This window comes from Cornus florida, unplaced genomic scaffold (genome assembly GCF_030987335.1).
Source record: "Cornus florida cultivar Cherokee Brave unplaced genomic scaffold, ASM3098733v1 CherokeeBrave_3.0.0_Hap2_Chr06, whole genome shotgun sequence".
In the NCBI taxonomy this organism is placed as follows: domain Eukaryota; kingdom Viridiplantae; phylum Streptophyta; class Magnoliopsida; order Cornales; family Cornaceae; genus Cornus; species Cornus florida.
The window spans coordinates 34,688,576-34,712,627 of NW_026775576.1; the positions used below are offsets into that span (position 1 = coordinate 34,688,576).

The 24,052-nt window shown below is 36.9% G+C and overlaps 1 pseudogene; it reads left to right on the forward strand.

Moving 5' to 3' along the window:
- Positions 1-19,302: 19,302 nt before the first annotated feature.
- Positions 19,303-24,052, forward strand: LOC132313940 (secologanin synthase 1-like; annotated as a pseudogene).

The window sequence follows — 24,052 nt, forward strand, 5'->3', positions numbered from 1 at the left end:
TTTAGGAGTAGTGTGCTTCTGTGGGTGGACGGACCTGTATGTATGGTTTATTATGTTGTTAGAGTTCATCTGTTGAGGTTTGGTTGATTTGGTTGACTCACTCCCACGGAGGGAGATAAAGTGGTCTTGATCGGTGGAATATGAGGTACGGGTTACTGAATCGGGACTGTGTTTCTGTTGTTTGGTACTAGCAGCGATGGCTAGGGGATGTATCGTGAATGGCAATTTGATGATGATTCGGTAAGGTGATGTGAGTCATGTACTCGGGTGTTTTTATTGATGTTTGATTTAAGCAGTGTCTCGAGGACAAGTGTTGGTATTGTTTAAGTGCTATGTAGCTAGGGAGTGAATGTGTTATTCCATTGAGGAATAATTGGAGTGATTGACTTTGATTTTGAGGTTTCAGGCATGAGACGGTCGTATTGTGTATTTTGAAGAAGTAAGAATTGAATCGAATGATATTATAAGTTGTTTACCTGTTATGAGTGTTATGAGGAAACTATAAATCTTTTATACTGGTAGACGATAGTGACGTTTGGTGCCGTATTATTTTTGGTTTGTTACGAGTTATATGATTGAAGAATGATTGAGATTTTTAGAGTTATTATGTGACTGTATCATTGTTGAAGTTACGTATAGCGATGGATTGATAGTGAATGGATCTTATGAATATTTTATAGACTGTGTGAGATTGTGTTTGAGGTTTGGACCTAAGGACAGGAACGATGTCTGTGTTGAGATCGGATCGATGATGAGAATGGCCTGGCCAACCATTTCTCCTGAGTTAGTCCATCTTTAGCACGATGTCGGGTCAAAGGTCCATGATTGTTTTAGTTTTTTAGGAACAGTAAGAACACGGAATTGCGGGTTGTGTCAGTGTGACAGTGTGGATTTGGGTGGTTATCTCGGGTAACGAGGTGTGTTAGGTAGGACCAAGTGTTTGATAAAGGGTTGTGGTATGATCAATGATTATTGAGGATCTTGTTTTGAGGATTTGTGTCCAGGATATAGGATAGTACGTTTTATTGTTCTGGTGACTCATGATTATGTGGTCGTCACGAAATTCATTATTTAGTCATCTTGAGGTTGTTAAGTGTAATGATTTCCGAATGATGCGGTTGGTGGTCACTTGTACTAATATGAGGTGGTGTAGCTGCGTGTTAGATGACGAGTGTTGATCTGACAGAGATGTGTAGATTGAGTTGAACTTGATTGTGTGATGGACGGGGTTCCTCGTTTGAGGTCTTGTGTGTCCTTTAGAGGATGGGCTAGGATTCGGACGTTGACGTGTTCGGTGGTCTGATGACTATTCTTTTTTGGGTCTTGGAGTCTTTCGTGATTGTGTACAGTAGACTGATGTCCGTTTTGAGTTAGACAGAAGGTCTAGTTAGTCTTATGTTATGATGCTGTGAGTGATGAATACACTTATAAGGTGGTGAGCATTGGATTTTTTTGGTGGTAGTGTGTGATTGCCTATTGGCATCGTATGTTAAAGGCAATAAGGTTGTTGAGTTTCTAGTCCTGTGAGTTGATGAGGTGATTCTCAGGAAGGTGTGTGGCTGTGGGCCTCCTTCTTTAAGGAGGATAGATTTCAAGGACGAAATGTATTTAGGAGGGTAGATTGTAATGTTTCCAATTTTTACCATTCTTTATTTTCTGGAATTTTCTGTTTTTGTAAGGGTATTTTCGTCTTTCTCGTTTTGTGTGCCGGACACCGTGGGGTGTGCCGGGTGTGTCCGAGAGTTGGTTGGGGTATTTCTTTGAGTTCAGGACTCTTAGAAATGCAATGGTTGTCATTTCAGCATTTTTCTACTTTTCAGGCCGGACGGTCCTGGGTGGGACCCGCTACCGCAATTGTTGTGTACTGGGATTTTGTTTAAGTCCATTTGCATCTTATTCATTTTATTCAATCCATTTTATGTGGTGACATGTTTGTTGTGTTGTAAATTGGTTAAGGTGTATATATATGACTTTTGTGGTGGAAAAATTAAAGCAAAACGATATTTTATTTTTGGGGACCCACCATTAACACATTTTAATGGCCAAGAGGCCCTTTTGGCCTCACATCTCTCTCTCCTGTAAGCTCCTTCTCCCACCTCCTCTTTTTCATTTCTCTTTTTCTTTTCTTCACAAAACTTAAGCTCTAATTACCATTTCAATTTTAAGAATTTGTTGGTGCCGTTTGCGGCAAATTGAAGAGCTTGTTGTGATCTATGCATTAATAGGAGCAATTCACCATTTTGGCCAACCTAGGGATTTCGAGTTTAAAGGCTCAAATTGGGGGTTTTGCATTTTTGGAGGTAGGGGTTCCTAATTCACAAACTTCTTGCTCCTTAGTGAATTATCTTCCATGTTTTGTTGTCAAGCATGCATAATTATGTTGATTTTCCTTTGAATAAGTAAATTGTTATAAATGTAATATGTGATTATGTGTTTTAATTGATATTATTTAAAATAGCATGCTTGTATGAGTTCAATTTCATGTTATATATATGCTTATTATGCTAGATTTTATTAAATGAAAGCATGTTGTATTTCGTGGAAATTCTTGTAAAGCTTGACAGTGATTTAAGTTGAACTAGTTATAAAATGATGAATTTTGGCATAAAGCATCCATGCACCTCATTTGGAAGAAATGGGAAATGATGTTTTGAATGAAATGAAATGGGGTTTTGGGGAAAAGTTTTGAAAAAGGTTTATGAAAAATCCGGCCGCCTAGGAGTTGCTAAGGACCGCGGCATTAGTGAGGCCTAGAGGAGATTAGGGAGATCGCCCTAGTATGGTTGAGTTATCTGAGCTCCAAATGACGCCATGGTTTTGCCATAGGTTAGGGACAGTTAGCTGTTGGACCAAGAAGGGGGGTTGAATTAGTCCTAGGTACTTTATTTCTTTTTCACTTGAATGCAAACATACTTAACATAAAAGCAATTAACCAATATAATCATGCAAATCACATGGACACAAGATATACAAGGAAACCCTATCAATAGGGAAAAACCTTAGTTCTTGGCCTCAGCCAATAAATACCTCCACTAGTAGTATAAACCTTGTTACACAGTCAACTATCTCACTCACTGCACACACCCTTGTACAATAATAGATACTAGCTTCACAACCAATTCACACACACTAGCTCACCATCTTCACTTGCTGCATGCAAGTAGTTACTCACTCAGTTGCCTCACTTTCCAACCACTTTGTACTCACTAGGATACTGACTTTCACACCCTTCACACACACACAAGATCAAATAATGTGCACACAGGCACTCCCCAGTCCATAGCCCCTTTGCTTGGACACTGAAGCTCTCAATAGCTAATCAACAATGAAAGAAGGTGTCAACACACCAAATACAATATACTCAAGTTGAAACACAAGATAAGAATGAATACATAGCCTTAAGTACCATACAGCATAAGAAACCCTAGCTTCTACTTCACTGTAACAAGAGGGGTAGATCAGTCAAATCATAATGCAGTTTCACTTGATGATCAAACTAGGTTCCCACAACCTTGAATTAGTCAAATACACTTGCTTGTATGGATAGCACAAGTAGATAAGCAAGGTAGAACAAAAACAGCTCCCACAAGGCAAAAACCGCAAATACAAAGGTATAAAAGTAACTTCACAATGCAGCTTCAAGAATGACCTGCAATTGCCTTCCACAGCTCTCAGTAGCTAAGATATACTTACTTAAGAGTAGTGAAACTAGCAAGGTATAATAAAGATAGCACACAACAGCCTTCTTGTTCCCAAAACCCTAACTTTAGGTTTCAAAGGGCAACTCTACAATGTAGCTTCATTTCAAGCTTACACTTGGTTCCCACAGCCTTGTATCATCAAAATAAACTTGCTTGATTGTAGAGAACAATTTAAACAACAAGTTATATCAATAAACACTCACAAGCAGCCTCAGTGTCAACAAACCCTAGCTTTTAAGCTCACAAGGGTAATTTTGTAATTCATCTTCAAGAACTGGTCAACCATTACTCCCCCAGTCTTCAATATTCTAAATACACTTTCTCACATATCAAACACATTAAGCACAGCAGGGTACAGCAATGTAGATACTCACAACAGCTATTTCAGAGTTACAAATCAGGTTTTTAACTTTACCACACAATGCCTTAGGATAATTCAAAATCACTTCAAACAAAAGCTTCTTCAGCATGAAAAATATATATTACACTTGGTGTACAATTGGGACAAGATATATCAATAGAGGATAAACACAGTAGCTAACAAAGTAGCAAAACACAGCTTACAGCAGGTGTATTTAGCTACACCTGAAGCTTTCTGTTTTGAGGGTAAAATGGTCAATTCGTGGTTGGACCTCCTTGTTCACAGTTGTCATAACTTTCAATTAACATATATAACATGCCCAATTACCACTTTCCATTTTACAGCAATGAAATAACAAATCACAATCCAAAATAAGCTTCACTGGTAAATTCAACAGCAGCACTATTCATAGAGACTAAAACGTAATTATGCAGTAGCATAGCTCGGTTTTTGGTTCCCCCATTCATATAATATCAATTTAGATATGCTCACATGAAGAAACTAGCAAATACACACAAGTATTGCATTCATAGCACACACACAGCAGGCCTTTTAAAGCTTAAAACCCTATTTGGTGAGGTTTACAAGTCTAAAACAAGTGCAAGCTAATTTTCTGTTAAATAATTAACTTCAACATCTTCTAATAATCAACACAATCATGCTCAGATGTTATACAAGTGATGTATAGCATGATTTAACCAAGTTAGGTTCAGTTATAGAAGCAAAAACCAGAAAATCAAGCTAAGGTAGAGGTTTGAGATGTAAAATTCAATACTAGCCTCAATTTGTAGTCCCAGACATCTTCAGCCTTCAGCAGTTGTAAAATACCAACATACATTTGCTCAAGCCTTGAAACAACTCCAGAAGTGACCACAACAGCTTTGGACCTCCTTAACCTTTGTTTGCATCAGAAAAATAGGAGCAAAAAGCCTTGCTTTTCATCTTCAGATTGTATACTCAGGTTAGTGCAATTTTCAAGTAAAACTTAGCTCTCTTTGTAGATTAAGAACTCAGTAAAATGGTTTCATCTTGGTCTCTTGAGTGCTCTTCATTTTTAGCACATTTTCAACTTTTTTTGCTTTTTTTAGGAGAGGTCACTTTTCAATAAGGCTATAATAGCCTCTTTATAGCCTTCAATGAAAACCCTAATGTGTATAAGACCTTCACACAACAGCCAATGAATGTACAAACACATTTATCTCTGTAGGACCACATAGCCACGTGGCATTCAGCTGTTAATACCTCTTTTGTATATAAGCTACCTCAAATACCCCCTTTGCTGTCACATGTTGATGGCCTGTAATGTAATGTACTATTCCCATCAAGTGTAATAAGGTTACACACCCATATAGACTAGAATACCCCTGTAATTGTGAGGAACAAAACCAGGAGTGATGAACCTATAGTTTCCCTGGGCAGCCCACTGAACCTGAGAACACTCTTGACATTGAAAGTGCAAAACCTTTTAATCAATCATGGTAAACATGGATCAACATTAGCCAATCCTCCTCTCGTGCTGCCATGGAATTGCCATGGGACGAATTTTAGTAACGGTTTTAGAAACGATGATGGAAATGGTTTTAGAAATATGGAGAGTGACATTGCATGGCATGGCATCTCATTGCACGGCATATTCATTTGTGGTATTGGATTAATGATGTGGTATTGTGGTTATATTTTTTCCCGGCATAGCATGATCCCGCTAACTTATTACCTATTCATCGTGTGGATTCACGGGGTCTCAAGAGGTGTGCCTTAGGCACCTCCTACTGAGCAATTTGCTCACTCATTTATTATCAATATTTTTCAGGTCACGAGAAGGAGGTGGTGGATGACATTCATCTACAAGCATGAGGGGGACTTGAAGGGTGTTTTGCAACTTTTTTGTGTATTTGTGCTTGTGTGAATTGTTTGCTAATTATTTGTAATTATTAGCTTTAATTTAATTATTTTAATTGTTAATTTTAATTGAATTGGGCTTAAAAGGAGTGGGACCAAATGTGGTCTCAGGTTTGAAGGAAGCCTTGTTGGGTTAATTTATAAGGCCCATGGTTATAAAGATATTTAAATATTTATCTTTGCATAATTGTATATCTATATATAATTATATGTATATAAATATAATTAACTAATAATTATTATGGAAGGAAATATATATATATATATATATATTGATATATGTATATATGTATATAATTTAATTAGTTAAGGATGAGCATGGAAGGAAATATGCAAATATATATATTATATAATGTATGTGTATATATATTATTTAATAATTATTATTTCTTTTATTTAGTAGTCCTACTATGAATAGGATTTGGATTTTAATGTGTATAAATATACACATAAGGTTTAGGGTTAAAAAGTTTATACGTTAGAAAAATAAGAGACAGAGAGAGAAGAAGAAGAGAAGGTTGACAAAGAGGAGGTCAGATCGGAGAAAGAGGACGCCGGAATTAGAAGAGACAATCGAGGCTTGAGACGTCGATTTTGTTTCGAAACCTTCAAGTGAGTTCTTCTCTAACTTTCCTCTTAGAACCCATAAGGACTTCACATTAAGTATCAAGGCTTTAATTACATTTATTAATTAAATCATGGTTAAATTGAATTAATTAAAGGAATGAATTATTATATATATATTTTTAAAAACTTTGGATTTTAATTTGTTAGATGTAAATGTTGTATTTATTTAAAATCAACTGATATGCATAATCTATGACCCAAGTGGGTTAATTAGGGTTTTGTAAATTTTCTGGAATTTTTGTGGGATTATTTTATATTTTATGATTATTTGTTTTGAATTGTTTTATTATATATTTATGCAAAATATACTGTGTAAATAGGGAAGTGATTCAGTGTGGGCGTGTGCATGGGAAGGTGATGCACTCGCCAATCAGGGCCATTAGATTAGTTGAACTTATGTGGATTGATATGGTGCATTGTGGCACATGGAATGGTGGTACACATGCTAATATGGACCATTAGATTATTTAATCTTAAGTGGATTAATCCAGTGCATTGCGGCACATGATAAGATGTTACACATGCTAATCTAGGCCGCTGGATTAATTTAATATAAGTAGAATGATTCGGTGCATTGTGGCATATGGAAAAGGGTACGTATATACATCTGGACCGCAGATGTGGTCTAGTCAACATAGAAATAATCTGGTGTGGGCGAGCTCACAGCAGCTGAAAGACTCCAGCCAATCAGAACGTGCCAATACACATGGAGACTTGGATCCGATGCGTGCAAGTGCGTGGAAAGCGCGTGGAAAGCGCGTGCTGATCCCTGTTTGCTTGTTTTGTGACATGAAATTGAAACAGTCGTAACTCAGTCATTTTAAATCGAAATTTGGTCATTCTTGAGCACAAATTTAAGGATTTTTCGTTGTCTTTCCAATAGTACTAATTTTATTATTAGATTCCCATCATAATAGGAAATATTTACTTTTTAGTGAGATGGTGTTGTAATTATTTATATGTGTGTATATATGGTTTAATTATTTAGGATAAGTATAGAGGGATGTGTATGTGTGTGTGTGTGTGTGTGTGTGTGTGTGTGTGTATATATATATATATTGATATATATGATTTAAATAATCAAAGATTATTATGGATGATATTATACATATTTATATATTATATAATATATGTGTATATATATATATATATATTATTTAAGATGATTAATATTAATTATTTTTATTTGGTATATCTAGATAGGCTGGTTATTAAAGTAATGTTATACTTATGAAATGTGTAATGACCCGGATTTTTCGGATAAATTTTTTCCATTGTCTTTTCCCTTCTGAGTTTGGTTTCTTGTCGATTAGTGTCATCTCGAGTGCTCTGGAGTGATTTTCGAGACTCTTTTCTGTGGATTGACAACTTCCTTTGAGGACCGAGTCAATTCCGTATTTTTTGTTTTTTGACACTATTCACTTTTCGTCTTTTCCCTATTCTGTCTAATCTCCGTTTGTCAGTTTTTGGCGCAACCTCACATTTCATGCTTGGAGTTAGTTTTTGACTTCACGTGTCTTCATCCCCAGTGGTTTTCTCGAAATAAGTATCTTCACTTTTGCAAGAAAGTACTCATGTAGCTCCCGATGTCCACAAGGGCATGAATGCACAATTCTTCATAATCTTTTTCATTTCTTGGGGGGTTTTTCGTAAATATATTTTGAAGATATTTTATTTCAGGGGCATCTAAGAAAATATCTTTTGGAAGATATTTTCATTCTGGGACAGTTTCGCAGTTTTTACTTTTTGGAGGGGCCATTATGCAATTAATGAAAGTTATTGCTAAATGCCTTGTTTTGAGCCTGGGTCCTCATACGGGATTCATTTTCACATTTAATTAAGTCTTGGACTCTTAGAATTCCGTTCTAGTCGTTTTTCTCCAGTTTCAGAGTTTTTAGACCCGGTTGCCGCCGAACTTGTTCGGGGCATAACTTTCTGCTCGGGATTCAGTTTTTGACGCCATTTCTTCCATTGTTCATATTTTCTCATTTTGAATCTTTTTTGTTCACGGAGTTTCACCGTTTGAGCATGTTTTCTCAAAATCCACTTTTTCGGACCTGGCAGGGCTCTTTCGGGGCACTTTTTAAGACTTACTATAAATATGGGACTTAAAAAAAAAAAAAATCAGATTTCTTCTTCTTGTTCCTCTCCCATGGCCGGCCAAGCTCCCTCCCATGGCTGCCACTTTCTCTCTCCTCCTTTGATCCATTTTTCTTTGATGAAAAGTCTTCGGCCTTAACGTTTAATGCTTGCCTTGACGTCGTGCACCTTTCCCCCTTATTGGAAACCATTTCTGACCAAATTTTGAGTTCGGAATTGAGGTCAAGTTTCAATTTTCACAGGGCTTCTTGGGGGTTCATGTAGATCGTGTTGTCCCCGACAAAACCTTGAAGTTTCGTCGGATTTGGAGCCATTTCATTTCGGTGGGGATTTGAGATTTCATCTCAAATGGAGGTAGGGAATGTTTTAGGCTTTCGTGTATGTTGTATTGAGTGTTTAGCATTATTATACAGCTTATATATATGTCTTGTATCAAATCTTGAAAGTTATTAATTTTTATTTCTTTGTATAATATTTAAAATTCATGATGATATATAACTTTGATTTGAATTGTGGCATGCTAGAAAATCTAGTTTTATTATGTTTGTTGACATATATTAAATTGGGATTAACTGAATAAGAATTGTACTTTTTATTTAATATTTCTCTCTTGTGAAAGATTAAATCCTATGGCCGTACCTTGCTTGAAATTGACTTATAGCATGCTTTTAAATTAAGTCTAGGCATGTTGTTTAACATGTGTAATTTGAGGCCATTTGGTTGAGAATTGCAACTTAGAGGAATTAATTAGTTTACTTGATTAAATTCCGTTTCTATTGCATTATGTATTTAAATCATGTGTTTGACGTTGATTGTATATCTAAAGCATGATTTTAGACTTGTAATGAATTTATGAGATTACGTTTCAATATTGGATTATCTTGTTATAGCATGTAACGAGTCGCACACTGAAGATTCGACACGTGATGTTATTACAGCGCGTAACGAATCGCGCTCTGAAGATTCGACATTTGTCATCCTATAGTAGTTGTGGATTTAGAGCATATATTGTGTGGTCACAAACTACTTGTGTATGGGATGTGGTTTCGTATATATATAAGTTGTTAACTTATTTATTTTGGAGTCACTTGGGACATGGTTACTATGATATGGCTAAAGTTCGGCTTTAGTGCGGGAGGTATAAGTTCTCCCCAATTGAGATAGTGCACACTTAGGGTGGTTTTCCCTACGGGTTAGTGCCCGGAACAACCATTGATCTCGGCATAATTCCGAGTCTAGATGTCTAAGTTTTCCATTTTTTATTTTTCGCATTCAATTCCAAGTTAGCAATCATGTTTATATTATGACTTGTGGTTTTAGCTATCGGCGATTTTGATGTTGTTAAGTACATCCATGCTTTATGATCTTTGTAGATTTTGATGTTGCCAAGTACATGTATGTTTTATGATTTTAATAAATCATTTTAATGTTGTTAAGTACATTCATGTCCATGTTTTTTAATAAATCATTGTGAGCTTTTAATGTTGTTAAATACATTCTTGTTTTATGATTTTAATTAATCATTATAAGCTTTTGATGTTGTCAAGTACATTTATGTTGTGTTGTTAAAATGTAAAGTAGGAATGATCCTATAGATTCATTCGGAACATAGACGTTAGGTGGCATGATCACTTATGTCGTTTTCGTTCTTTAGATTTCAAATTGATGACTTTGAGAATCTATGTTAGTTGCTTTATGTAAGCATGCTCCTATGTTGTTGCTTTGTGTAAGCATGACCCTATGTTGCTAAAATTGCATGAATGAGGTGATTGATGCTAGAAATGATCTTAGGTAGCTAGGATGCTCCTTGAGTCTCACCTTTGACATAAACGTTAGGTGGAATGAACCACAACAATTAATCATGCAAACTTGTAAAACGTAGGTCGATGCATGCTCATTTCCTACAAGTAACTTTATATTACTCACCCCTACGATACTAGGGCATATTTCAGGTACAGGATTCAAGGTTAGAGATTCTCAACATGCTTGGATGATTTGGGAACTTGAAGGGTTCAATTCTTGTGAAGGTTGGCTTGAAAAGCCATTTATAACCTTATATGTCAAATGTGTATATTTGCTTCTAGACTTGTAATGTGTGACTAAGCACACTTTTTGATTCTCATTTTATGTATATGACATGAGTCTAATGGCCAAACTCCTTTTGAAATTACATTTATGTCATGGATGTTAATTTTTGCTTTCAATGAGAACATATGGAAAACCATGCGTTTTAGTATGCTATTTTGCACCGGAGCATGTATTGTGTATGAACTTCTTCCATTAGCATTCATTAGACATGCATGCAGTGTGGCCAAGGGCCAAACGGCATTTCGAAACCATTTCATGATTTTAGGTTTCAAGTTTTCATTCCAAACTTCATTTTTGGCATTTTGGCCGTTGGGGGGTCATATTTTGCTTCGGCCATATTTTTGGGCCATGGACCATTGTAGCATATCTTACTAGGTAAGTTATGTTTGCGTGCATGGTCGTTTCCGGGCAAAGCTTCTTCTTTGGTGAAATGAGCCTCCTACAGGCTCATTTTTCACTTTTGTTGCATATTTTGACCTAAGGGTATTTTGGGAATTTTCTTTGGGAAATAATTTCTGTTCTTCACATGGTCACTTAGAAAATGTGATTTTAGGGGAGTTTCTTTTTCATGTTTTTCCAGAAAATGTCATCTTGGCCCTCAAATTTCTATTTTTCCCGGAAAAACCCTTGCTGCCAGGTTTTTGGGCTGCCCATTCTGCCTCCTTCACATGTAAACGGTTACGAGGGGTTTCGTAACAAGTTACATATGCATGGGTAGTGTTTTTCTTATGATTTTTGGCTTCCTAACTCCTAACCGGTTAGATGTTCTTGGTTGTCCCCTTTTTGACCGTTTTGCCCCTTCTTCTTCAGTAAGCCATATCTTCTTCATCCGGACTCCGAATCAAGCGATTTTTGAGTCTAAGTTCATTGATCTTTCGTTGTCTTTCCAATAGTGTGCTCGGTGGCACCCACTTTTGGGCTGGAAATTATGTTTTTGCCCCTAGGTTCATTCTTGTTCGTTTTTGAAACGTTGCTTCCGCATTTGATTCCTTTGGGTTCCGTGACCTCGTTAAGGGTCACATTGGTATCTTAGAGTCATGTTGTATCTCTAGAGACCGTTGTTTATCTTTTGCTTCCACATTTCGGATCCATTATCGGGTCATTTTTCGGTTCATCACTAACGCACCGGGTTGAAAAACTTGGGCCGTCATAAGTGGTATCAGAGCGTCTGAGTTCAAATACCTTGGACGATGGGTTTTGGGTGCATATCATGTTTTGTTGATGTACTTTGATATATTCACATGCTTTTTGATAACATGTTTATGTGCCATTTGATAACATGCTCGGTGTGATGATATGTTTTCTGCACTTATATGCTTATGTGTTTAAAAGCATCATCATTTGATACGTGCTTATGTGTTTAAGTACCTAGGAGCTTTCATTATCTGTTTAGCATGTTGTATATGCTTATCTGCTTATGCATGAATGTATGTTGCATACATTGACGTGGTAATTATTTGATGCATTCATTGAGCGAGTTGCATTCGATCATAATAACTCGTGTTATTATTGATCTCATTTCTTTTTCACGGATATAACGTCACAGTCTTGACTCACGGAGAGTCTTCTCGTTAGAGCTCGGATGAGCATGGTGTTGTAGTCTCCTTTTTGGCGAGATGAGACGTAAGCCACGGAGGTACCGTTTCGTCTCATTTTCTTTTGTCTTTTTATGACATAGTCACGGTGGTGTTGGAGGTGTCGGTGTCATCCCTTAGGACTTCGTAGTGGTCTTGACATCGTGATGTCATTGAGGTCTTTGTTTCTAGTATCATGGGATGATGAGTCAGGATTGACTCGAATCTTTCCTTTAAGAGTTGAGAAGTTTCTTGTGAGCCTCAGGGCGAGGTTCTTGTGTCTTGCCTCCTTAGGGTGATGGTTTCGGGATTTGGATAGGTGCGTTAACCTAGAATCCTTCTTGTGTTGCCTTGGTTAGCTCTTACGAGCTACAGTTGGGATGTGAGCGGCTTTGTGTAATTAATTATGTTGGTACAATTAATTACTCTCCCTTGTCTTTGGAGACTTGGGGTGTTATGTTAGGGTTCTGGTAGAATCCTGTAGAGTTCCTATCGGACTCATTGGAATCTTAGATCCGGGGTTTTCTTGTTGATTATCTCGTAACAATTAGCATTGGGGCTATCCATTTCGATGTTGTCTTGTTTCGTGTGGTGTTGGGATTCCATCGGGGTATGAGCTGGTCTTGGGAAAGACTTGCTGACCCTATGCCTCGAGGACTTTAGTGGTCATTTGGGGGATGGTTCCTTTCCTCGTAGTGAGAGATTGGACTCATCCAGGTTTTGTGTTATGTTTTTTGAAAGGTTATCGTTTGAGAGGCATTCCATTCATTTCTTTTGGTTTTACAAATTTGTCATTTGTATGATCACCCTTACATGTTTATGAGCCCCATTGTTTTCGGGCATGCATTAGAAACATGTTTAAGATGTATATGATACGTTTTCATATACTGTATCCATTTAATATGCTAGTGCCATTAGTGGTGTGTGGCATGTCATCGTTTGTTTGACCCTTATGTGATAGGCGGCATGTTTCATTTACCTTGTGTGTACTATGCTTAGTACTAAGATATTATTTGATTTATATCATTTAAATTTTGCGAGCATGCACTATGTGAGTATTTGTTTTAATACTGCTTCATCTTCTTGCACTTATGTTGGGGTTTTGTGACCATGGTTGTTGGGATAGGGATGAGTGAGCCATATTGTAGACTTGTGTTTTGAGGATTTTAGTTGTCCACTATAGGGATTTTGATCCAGCGTTTTGTCTTCTGTATGTAGCCTTACGGTAGGTCTACTTTAGATCTGTGTTTAGGTTTTCGATTTTGCGGGTCCAATTCATTGGCTTGTGGGCACAGACTTGTTAGGCTATGGATTCGGGACTAGTGTTGTTGTTGTTGCATTTTTAGATGTGGGGTTCGTTAGTACTCCAACGTTAGGGATTTAAGGCCTTAAGCGTAACGATGCCACTGACATTGTTGTTAGAATTTTGGGATTAGCTACCCCAACTCTCGTGGATGCCTGGTTTCCGTAGTGCTTTTGGTAATAATCATTCCGACATTGATGTCATTTGTATCGAAAAGTTTTTTTCTGTGGCATGTTGTGAACTAGTGCTTTATATTGTCATGCTACCTTACTGACGAGTAAGTGTGGGCGGGTTCTGGCCATTGTTCGTACTGCCATGTCATTCTTAGCTATCTGTCTTAATTTGACTTGTAGTTGTCTTAGGATTCTCTTGGTGATTGACGTCGAGTTAATATGTCGATTCGTTTGGGAAGTGTCACTCAGTTCTTGGGTTTTGCGTTCCTTCGGATGATCTTCAGGCTTTTGAAGTTGTCCTTTAACACCTTATGGTGCGTCCTTTAATTTGATCTTGCTTTAATCTTGTTCGGTTCTCTTTTGTTTGTTCTTGATTTCGGGGACGAAATCCCTTTAAGGTGGGAAAGTTGTAATGACCCGGATTTTTCGAATAAATTTTTTCCGTTGTCTTTTCCCTTCTGAGTTTGGTTTCTTGTCGATTAGTGTTGTCTCGAGTGCTCTAGAGTGATTTTCGAGACTCTTTTCTGTGGATTGACAACTTCCTTTGAGGACCGAGTCAGGTCCGCATTTTTCGTTTTTCAAACTATTCACTTTTCGTCTTTTTCCTATTCTGTCTTATCTCCGTTTGTCAGTTTTTGGCGCAACCTCACATTTCATGCTTGGAGTTAGTTTTTAACTTCATGTGTCTTCGTCTCCAGTGGTTTCCTTGAAATACGTATCTTCACTTATGCAAGAAAGTACTCTGGTTGCTCCCGGTGTCCATAAGGGCATGGATGCACAATTTTTCATAATCTTTTTCATTTCTTGGGGTGTTTTTCGTAAATATCTTTTGAAGATATTTTATTTCAGGGGCATCTAAGAAAATATCTTTTGGAAGATATTTTCATTCTGGGGTAGTTTTGCAATTTTTACTTTTTGGAGGGGCCATTGTGTAATTAATGAAAGTTATTGCTAAATGCCTTGTTTTGAGCCTGGATCCTCGTACGGGATTCATTTTCACATTTCGTCGAGTCGTGGACTCTTAAAATTCCATTCTGGTCGTTTTTCTCCAGTTTCAGAGTTTTTGGACCCGGTTGCCGCCGAACTTGTTCGAGGCATAACTTTCTGCTCGGGATTCAGTTTTAGACTACGTTTCTTTCATTGTTCATATTTTCTCATTTTAAATCAATTTTGTTCACGGAGTTTCACCGTTTGAGTGCGTTTGCTCACAATCCACTTTTCCGGACCCGGCGGGGCCCTTTCGGGGCACTTTTTGAGACTTACTATAAATATGGGACTTAAGAACAAAAATATCAGATTTCTTCTTCGTCTTCCTCTCCCATGGTCGGCCAAGCTCCCTCCCATGGCTGCCACTTTCTCTCTCCTCCTTTGATCCACTTTTATTTGATGAAAAGTTTTCGGCCTTAACGTTTAATGCTTGCCTTGATGCCGTGCACCTTTCCCCCTTATTGGAAACCATTTCTGACCAAATTTTGAGTTCGGGATTGAGGTAAAGTTTGGATTTTCATAGGGCTTCTTGGGGTTTCATGTAGATCGTGTTGTCCCTGACAAAACCTTGAAGTTTCGTTGGATTCGGAGCCGTTTCATTTTGGTGGGGATTTGAGATTTCATCTCAAATGGAGGTAGGGAATGTTTTAGGCTTTCGTGTATGTTGTATTAAGTGTTTAGCATGATTATACAACTTATATATATGTCTTGTATCAAATCTTGAAAGTTATTAATTTTTATTTCTTTGTATAAGATTTAAAATTCATAATGATATATAACTTTGATTTGAATTGTGGCATGTTAGAAAATCTAGTATTATTATGTTTGTTGACATATATTAAATTGGGATTAACTGAATAAGAATTGCACTTTTTATTTAATATTTCTCTTTTGTGAAAGATTAAATCCCATGGTTGTACCTTACTTGAAATTGACTTATAGCATGCTTTTAAATTAAGTCTAGGCATGTTGTTTAACATGTGTAATTTGAGGCCATTTGGTTGAGAATTGCAACTTAGAGGAATTAATTAGTTTACTTGATTAAATTCCGTTTCTATTGCATTATGGATTTAAATCATGTGTTTGACGTTGATTGTATATCTAAAGCATGATTTTAGACTTGTAATGAATTTATGAGATTACGTTTCAATATTGGATTATCTTGTTATAGCGTGTAACGTGTCGCACACTGAAAATTCGACATGTGATGTTATTATAGCGCGTAACGAATCGCGCTCTGAAGATTCGACATTTGTCATCCTATAGTAGTTGTGGATTTAGAGCATGTATTGTGTGGTTAGAAACTACTTGTGTATGGGATGTGGTTTCGTATATATATAAGCTGTTAACTTATTTATTTTGGAGTTACTTGGGATATGGTTACTATGATATGGCTAAAGTTCGGCTTTAGTGCGGGAGGTATGAGTTCTCCCCAATTGAGATAGTGCGCACTTAGGGTGGTTTTCCCTGCGGGTTAGTACCCGGAACAACCATTGATCTCTGCAAAATTCCGAGTCTAGATGTCCAAGTCTTCCATTATTTATTTTCGCATTCAATTCCAAGTTAGCAATCATGTTTATATTGTGGCTTGTGGTTTTGGCTATCGGCGATTTTGATGTTGTTAAGTACATCCATGCTTTATGATCTTTCTAGATTTTGATGTTGCCAAGTACATCCATGTTTTATGATTTTAATAAATCATTTTAATGTTGTTAAGTACATTCATGTCCATGTTTTTTAATAAATCATTGTGAGCTTTTAATGTTGTTAAGTACATTCTTGTTTTATGATTTTAATGAATCATTATAAGCTTTTGATGTTGTCAAGTACATTCATGTTGTGTTGTTCAAATGTAAAGTAGGAATGATCCTATAGATTCATTCGGAACATAGACATTAGGTGGCATGATCACTTATGTCATTTTCGTTCTTTAGATTTCAAATTGATGACTTTGAGAATCTATATTAGTTGCTTTGTTAAACATGCTTCTATGTTGTTGCTTTGTGTAAGCATGACCCTATGTTGCTAAAATTGCATGAATGAGGTGATTGATGCTAGAAATGATCTTAGGTAGCTAGGATGCTCCTTGAGTCTCACCTTTGACATAGACGTTAGGTGGAATGAACCATAATAATTAATCATGCAAACTTGTAAAACATAGGTCGATGCATGCTCATTTCCTACGAGTAGCTTTATGTTACTCACCTCTACGATACTGGGGCATATTTCAGGTACAGGATTCAAGGTTAGAGATTCTCAACATGCTTGGATGATTTGGGAACTTGAAGGGTTCAATTCTTGTGAAGGTTGGCTTGGAAAGCCATTTGTAACCTTATATGTCAAATGTCTATATTTGCTTCCAGACTTGTAATGTGTGCCTAAGCACACTTTTTGATTCTCATTTTATGTATATGACATGAGGCCAATGGCCAAACTCCTTTTGAAATTACATTTATGTCATGGATGTTAATTTTTGCTTTCAATGAGAACATATGGAAAACCATGCGTTTTAGTATGCTATTTTGCACCGGAGCATGCATTGTATATGAACTTCTTCCATTAGCATTCATTAGACATGCATGAAGTGTGGCCAAGGGCCAAACGGCAATTCGAAACCATTTCATGATTTTAGGTTTCAAGTTTTCATTCCAAACTTCATTTTTGGCATTTTGGCCGTTGGGGGGTCATATTTTGCTTCGGCCATATTTTTGGGCCATGGACCATTGTAGCACATCGTATTAGGTAAGTTACATTTGCGTGCATGGTCGTTTTCGGGCAAAACTTCTTCTTCGGTGAAATGAGCCTCATACGGACTCATTTTTCACTTTTGTTGCATATTCTGACCTAAGGGTATTTTGGGAATTTCCTTTGGGAAATAATTTCCATTCTTCACATGGTCACTTAGAAAATGTGATTTTTGGGGGGGGTTTCTTTTTTGTGTTTTTCCATAAAATGTCATATTGGCCCTCAAATTTCCATTTTTCCCGGAAAAACCCTTGCTGCCAGGTTTTTGGGCTACCCATTCTGCCTCCTTCACATGTAAACGGTTACGAGGGGTTTCGTAACCGGTTACATGTGCACGGGCAGTCTCCTAACCGGTTAGATGTTCTTGGTTGTCTCCTTTTTGACCGTTTTGTCGCTTCTTCTTCCGTAAGCCATATCTTCTTCATCTAGACTCCGAATCAAACGATTTTTTAGTCTAAATTTATTGATTTTTCATTGTCTTTCCAATGGTATGCTCGGTGGCACCCACTTTTAGGCTGGAAATTACATTTTTGCCTCTAGGTTCATTCTTGTTCGTTTTTGAAACGTTGCTTCCGCATTTGATTCCTTTGGGTTCCGTGACCTCGTTAAGGGTCACATTGGCGTCTTAGAGTCATGTTGTATCTCTAGAGACTATTGTTTCTCTTTTGCTTCCGTATTTCGGATCCGTTATCGGGTCATCTTTCGGTTCATCACTGACGCACCGGGTTGAAAAACTTGTGCCCGTCACAAAATGCATGAGATGTCTGTGTGTGATTTAGTTCATCGTTAAGTTTAAAGTTGGTACATGGTTGAATTGTAGGCATGGATGAGTTGTCAAAGGCTTAAATATATGGCCTAAATATTTGTATGAATAAAACACATACATAGGAAATATAGATGAGTTACTAATTAAAAATATAAATATATATGTTTAAGGAGGCATGATTGAGTTGCCAATATATAAATAAATATATTTATAATGGCATGATTGATTTGTCAAAGTATAAGTTAATGGCTATGCGTATTAGCTGTTTAAATTGCATCTGTTGTTGTTGGATTAAGATTAGATGTTCTTAAATTAGAATAATCTAATACTTACAAGTTATTGTATTATTTTATATATATTAATAAAATAATATTGGTGGAGACATAGATGATTTGTCAAAGCCTATATATTGGCTGTGTGATTTAAATAATTAAAATTATTATTTGGTATTGGATTAATGGAATATTCCTTTAAATATAGTTTATTGTTTAAATGATTAATTAATTGTCTGGGATGGGATTGAGATTAAGGAACTTTTCTTTAAAAGAAATGGTGGATTGGTCTAGGTATGATTATTATTTAATCATTGATAATGGTTTTGAAATTAATGAACCTAGTAATAGATGTGACTGTTTTATTTATATATAATTATTTATATATATGTGTATCATTGTTTATTAAAGATAAAAACTTTATTAGGTTTGGTTTTGATCAGAAATGATCTGCTTATTGATTTTCAGAGGCCTAGTAGAGAGAACTTACTCGTGGGTTTGACCCACTTATTTTTATCTTTTAGGTTATTAGAAATTCAAGTCTCAAGGTTGAGGATTCGCAGTTGGAGGACTTCTCCGCTCTTTTAGTTTATTTCAAAGTAGGATGATCAAAAGATGAGGGCTATTGACAAAGAAATAAGGCACAGGTTTAGGACAATAATCAATAGCAGCTTGATGGCAATTAAGGAAGGAAAACCTTGTGGTGATGACTTACGGGGCACATTATTGGAATCCAATTTCAAAGAGACAGAAAGACAAGGAAACAAAAAGAATGCTGGATTGTGTCTTAACGAGATCATCTCAGAGTGCAAGCTCTTCTACTTTGCCGGGCAAGATTACCACCCGCAGTCTGCTCACATGGACATGTGTTCTACTATGTAAGCACCAAGACTGGCAAGAGCAAGCCAGAGAAAAAGTTTTGCAGCTCTTCGGAAAGGAAAAACTGGACTTTAATAGGGTTCAAAACCTAAAAATTGTGAGTGTTTTTTTACTTCAAATTCGAAGACATAGTGATTTTTCTTACTTTTTAAAGTTGAAGGTTTCAAGATTCCATATGATAGAGTGTGAAACAGAGTCCGAAAGTCGGACACATCTGACTAAAATTATGTGGTCACGAGATGATGTCATATCATATTTAATGACCTTATGATGATGTTATCCTTCACTTAACATAAAATAGCCGAATACATTCGACTCTCGGACTACTTAATTATCAATATTCTAAGACAAAATTGGTTATATGTATATATTAAAGAAAATGATTTGTTAGACCTATTTGTCTAGCATAATGGTTTCTATCCATTTGATGTAGTGAGTGGGAACAACTCTTGCGCTTATTCACGACATCAAATGATAGATAAATAGAGTTGACAAATCGGTTTAAATAACATTACTCATGTATTAATTGACAGGTAACTATGATTCTGAACGAGGTTCTGAGATTGTACCCTCCAGTAATTGAGGTGACTAAAGTGACATATGAAGAGGCAAAATTAGGAGACGTAACCATACCAGCCGGAGTGCAGCTGATGATGCCATCGATGCTGCTTCACCGCGACCAGGAGATGTGGGGCAAGGATGTGGAAGAGTTCAATCCAGGGAGGTTTGCAGAAGGAATTTCCAATGCAACAAAGAGCCTATTCTTCTACCTCCCATTTGGCCTGGGACCAAGGATTTGTATTGGACAAAACTTTGCTCTGTTACAGGCGAAAATGGCCCTCACAATGATTCTGCAACGCTTCTCATTAACTTCCTCCATCCTATGCTCATGGTGCTTTCACTATGTTAACTCTTCAGCCCCAACACGGCGCTCAAGTCGTCTTCCACAAGCTCAACTGTTGATGTCAACGCAAATTTATGGCGTATTAATGTGTATCATGTTTATAGCTTGAAACTGATTGCGGACTTGTTTGTCCAAGTACCTAGTTTCAAGTGTGTCGTGTTTTATTGTGACGTTGAATTATTGTAGCCCCATGTTTGGTGTCGATGGAATGGATTAATAAAACTACGTATATCTCAGTGAACTACTATGTGATATGGTGTATTAATCGCCAATTCGGCATAACCATTAAAGGTCTGATCATCAATTAAGCTCTGTTTCTTTATCTCAATGATTCATTTCTCAAGCCTAACCATAACAGATCATGACTTTAAACATCTTATCACAATCCTAGAATGAGCTTATCCCATGTTCCAACACGTTCCATTAACCAAGTGCATTTACCACTTATTTAGTGCATCATTAATTTAACATTATACAATTAGTGAATTAGTGAATTGCACAGTCACTCTCGAACACTGCGCAATCACTATATCAAATCGGACTGCAATATGAGTCATATCGACTATCTTTTTGGTTTCTTTTATATTTTTTATTCCAATTATGCCTATCACACTCCAACACCACACATCATTTTTTATTGCAATATTGCCTATAATGATTGCACAATCACTCCCCAACACCGCACAGCACAGTCCACTGCTAGAAGTATTATTCCAGTAGCGTCTATAAATGATTGCACCTGATCACTCCAACACCATGCATACAGGTCTCTGTTTTCTCTCTGTGTCTCTCTGTGTCACTGGAAGCTCTTGGCTAGCATTGACAATGGAGGTGCTAATGTACAAGTCCATGCCATTGTATTTCTTCTATGGGCTTGGAGATTCCTGAACAGGGCGTGGTTGACGCCGAAAAGGATCGAAAATCACCTCAGACAGCAAGGTTTCAGAGGAAACCCTTACAGGTTAATGGTTGGGGACATGAGAGAGAGCTCCACGTTGCTCAAAGAAACCATGTCCAACCCCATCAACATCTCCGACGATATCGTCCGCCGGCTCTTGCCCCATGTCGTCAAAACTATAGACACCTATGGTATATATATATACATATTAATTTCACGTTAATTATCATGCTTAGCAGGTACATATACTAATTAAACCACACATTTAATTGGAGAAATTCATTTTGTGCCAGCTACCTAGCCATGGACATGTTTTTTTTTAATTTTTTATATTGTATTTTAGTTGAGTTGACATTCATTATGTGGTAGCTACGTGTTGTTTTCGTTATATATATATATATATATATATATATATAATATATATGGTATTTAATTTGATATAATTAATTTATTTATTGAATTTCATGGCTATGACTTCCACAGGTAAGAAGTCCTTCACATGGCTTGGGCGGATGCCCAGGGTCCACATCATGGAGCCTAATATTATGAAGGAAATCCTGGCAAACTATGAGAGCTTTCCGAAGAATCATCATGTAAACAATAAACTGACCAAGTTGCTACTTAGTGGAACTGGAAGTTTGGAGGGTCATGAATGGGCCAAACACAGAAAGCTTATGAATCCCTCTTTCCATCAAGAAAAGTTGAAGGTCCATCATTTCCATTCTTCTTATAATCTTTATTAATAAAATGATTAGCTCACATTCATAGCCGTCGTTATCCACCCAATGCATAGTCATAAAAATTCTCAATTTATTTTAATACATATAAAATTGATACTTTAGGAAATTAAAAAAAAAAAAAAAAAAATGACCATACATTGGACGGAAATATTACGGATAAAATGGCCATAAGGTACTGTATACTTTCTTGACTAAGAGTTTATTATTATTATTATTATTTTTGTGTAGAATATGATGCCTGCATTTTATGCATGTTACGATGAGGATCTGACCAAATGGGAAGAGAGCTGCAAAAATGGATCAATTGAGATTGATGTATATCAGACTTTTAGTAGATTAACCGGCCAAGTGATTTCGTGGGTAGGATTTGGTCCTATTTCTGGAGGAGAACGGATATATGAACTTATGAAAGATCAAATTGAGCTTATAGTAGAGCTTATGCGCACTCTTTACATTCCGATTTGGAGGTAATTAAATTAAGTACTGGTACAACCATGGATCGAGTCAGATGCTTCTTCTATTCTTTTTCTTCATAATTAATTGCAAGCTCATTCTGAATCGTTTTAAAAAATTGTGAAGTAAATTATCTAATTATTTCATCCGACCCAAAATACTTATTCACCTTAAAAGGAACATCGGCTCTAACAATTCCGTCTCCGTCTACCAAAACGACTGGAAATGTTTCAAAAGAATTGTAACTCAAGGAGGGAGTAATTCATCCATACTTCACCTATCAAAAAAAAGAAAAAGTATGAGAGATCATCATGAAATGACCGACATTTTCATTGTGTAGGCCCTATCCATTTTTGCTGATTCGTGGCAGATTTGTTTATTTTTTATTATTTATTTATTTATTCTTTGGGTGTGTCACTGTTTGGGAACTACTGTTTGTATTTTTTTTTTTTTTTTTGGTGTGTTGATTGTGTAGTGATGTTTTGCCTACCAAAAGGAATCAGAAGATAAGGGCTATTGACAAAGAAGCAAGAGACAGGTTTAGGACAATAATCAATAACAGATTGATGGCAGTTGAGGAAGGAAAACCTTGGGGTGATGACTTACTGGGCACATTATTGGAATCCAATTTCAAAGAGATAGAAAGACAAGGAAACAAAAAGAATGCTGGATTGGGTCTTGACGAGATCATCTCAGAGTGCAAGCTCTTATACTTCGCCGGGTAAGATTCCGCCGCCAGTCTGCTTGCATGGACATGTGTTCTACTATGTAGGCACCAAGACTGGCAAGAGCAAGCCAGAGAAGAAGTTTTGCAGCTCTTCTGAAAGGAAAAACTGGACTTTAATAGGGTTCAAAACCTAAAAATTGTAAGTGTTTTCGGCTTTTAACTTCAAATTCTAAGACCTAGTAATTTTTCTCTCTTCAAAGTTGGAGGTTTCAAGATTCCATAGGATAGAGTGTGTTACAGAGTCCGAAAGTCGGACATATCTGACTAAAATTAATTATCAATATTTGTCTAGCAGAATGGTATCTATTCCTTTGATGTAGTGAGTGGGACTAACTCTTAAGCTTATTCACGACATCAAATGATAGACAAATAGATTTGACAAATCAGTAGTCTGAGTATCATTACTCATGTATTAATTGACAGGTAACTATGATTCTGAATGAGGTTCTCAGATTGTACCCTCCTGTAATTGAGGTGACCAGAGTGACACATGAAGATGCAAAGTTTGGAGACTTGACCATACCAGCCGGAGTGCAGCTGATGATACCAACGATTCTGCTTCACCGCGACCAGGAGATGTCGGGCAAGGACGCGGAAGAGTTCAATCCAGGGAGGTTTGCAGAAGGAATTTCCAACGCAAAAAAGAACCCATTCTTCTACCTCCCATTTGCCATGGGACCAAGGATTTGTCCTGGACAAAACTTAGCTCTGTTACAGGCGAAAATGGCCCTCGCAATGATTCTGCAACGCTTCTCGTTCCAACTTTCTCCATCCTATGCTCATGGTCCTTTCACTATGTTATCTCTTCAGCCCCAATACGGCGCTCAAGTCGTCTTCCACAAGCTCAATCATTGA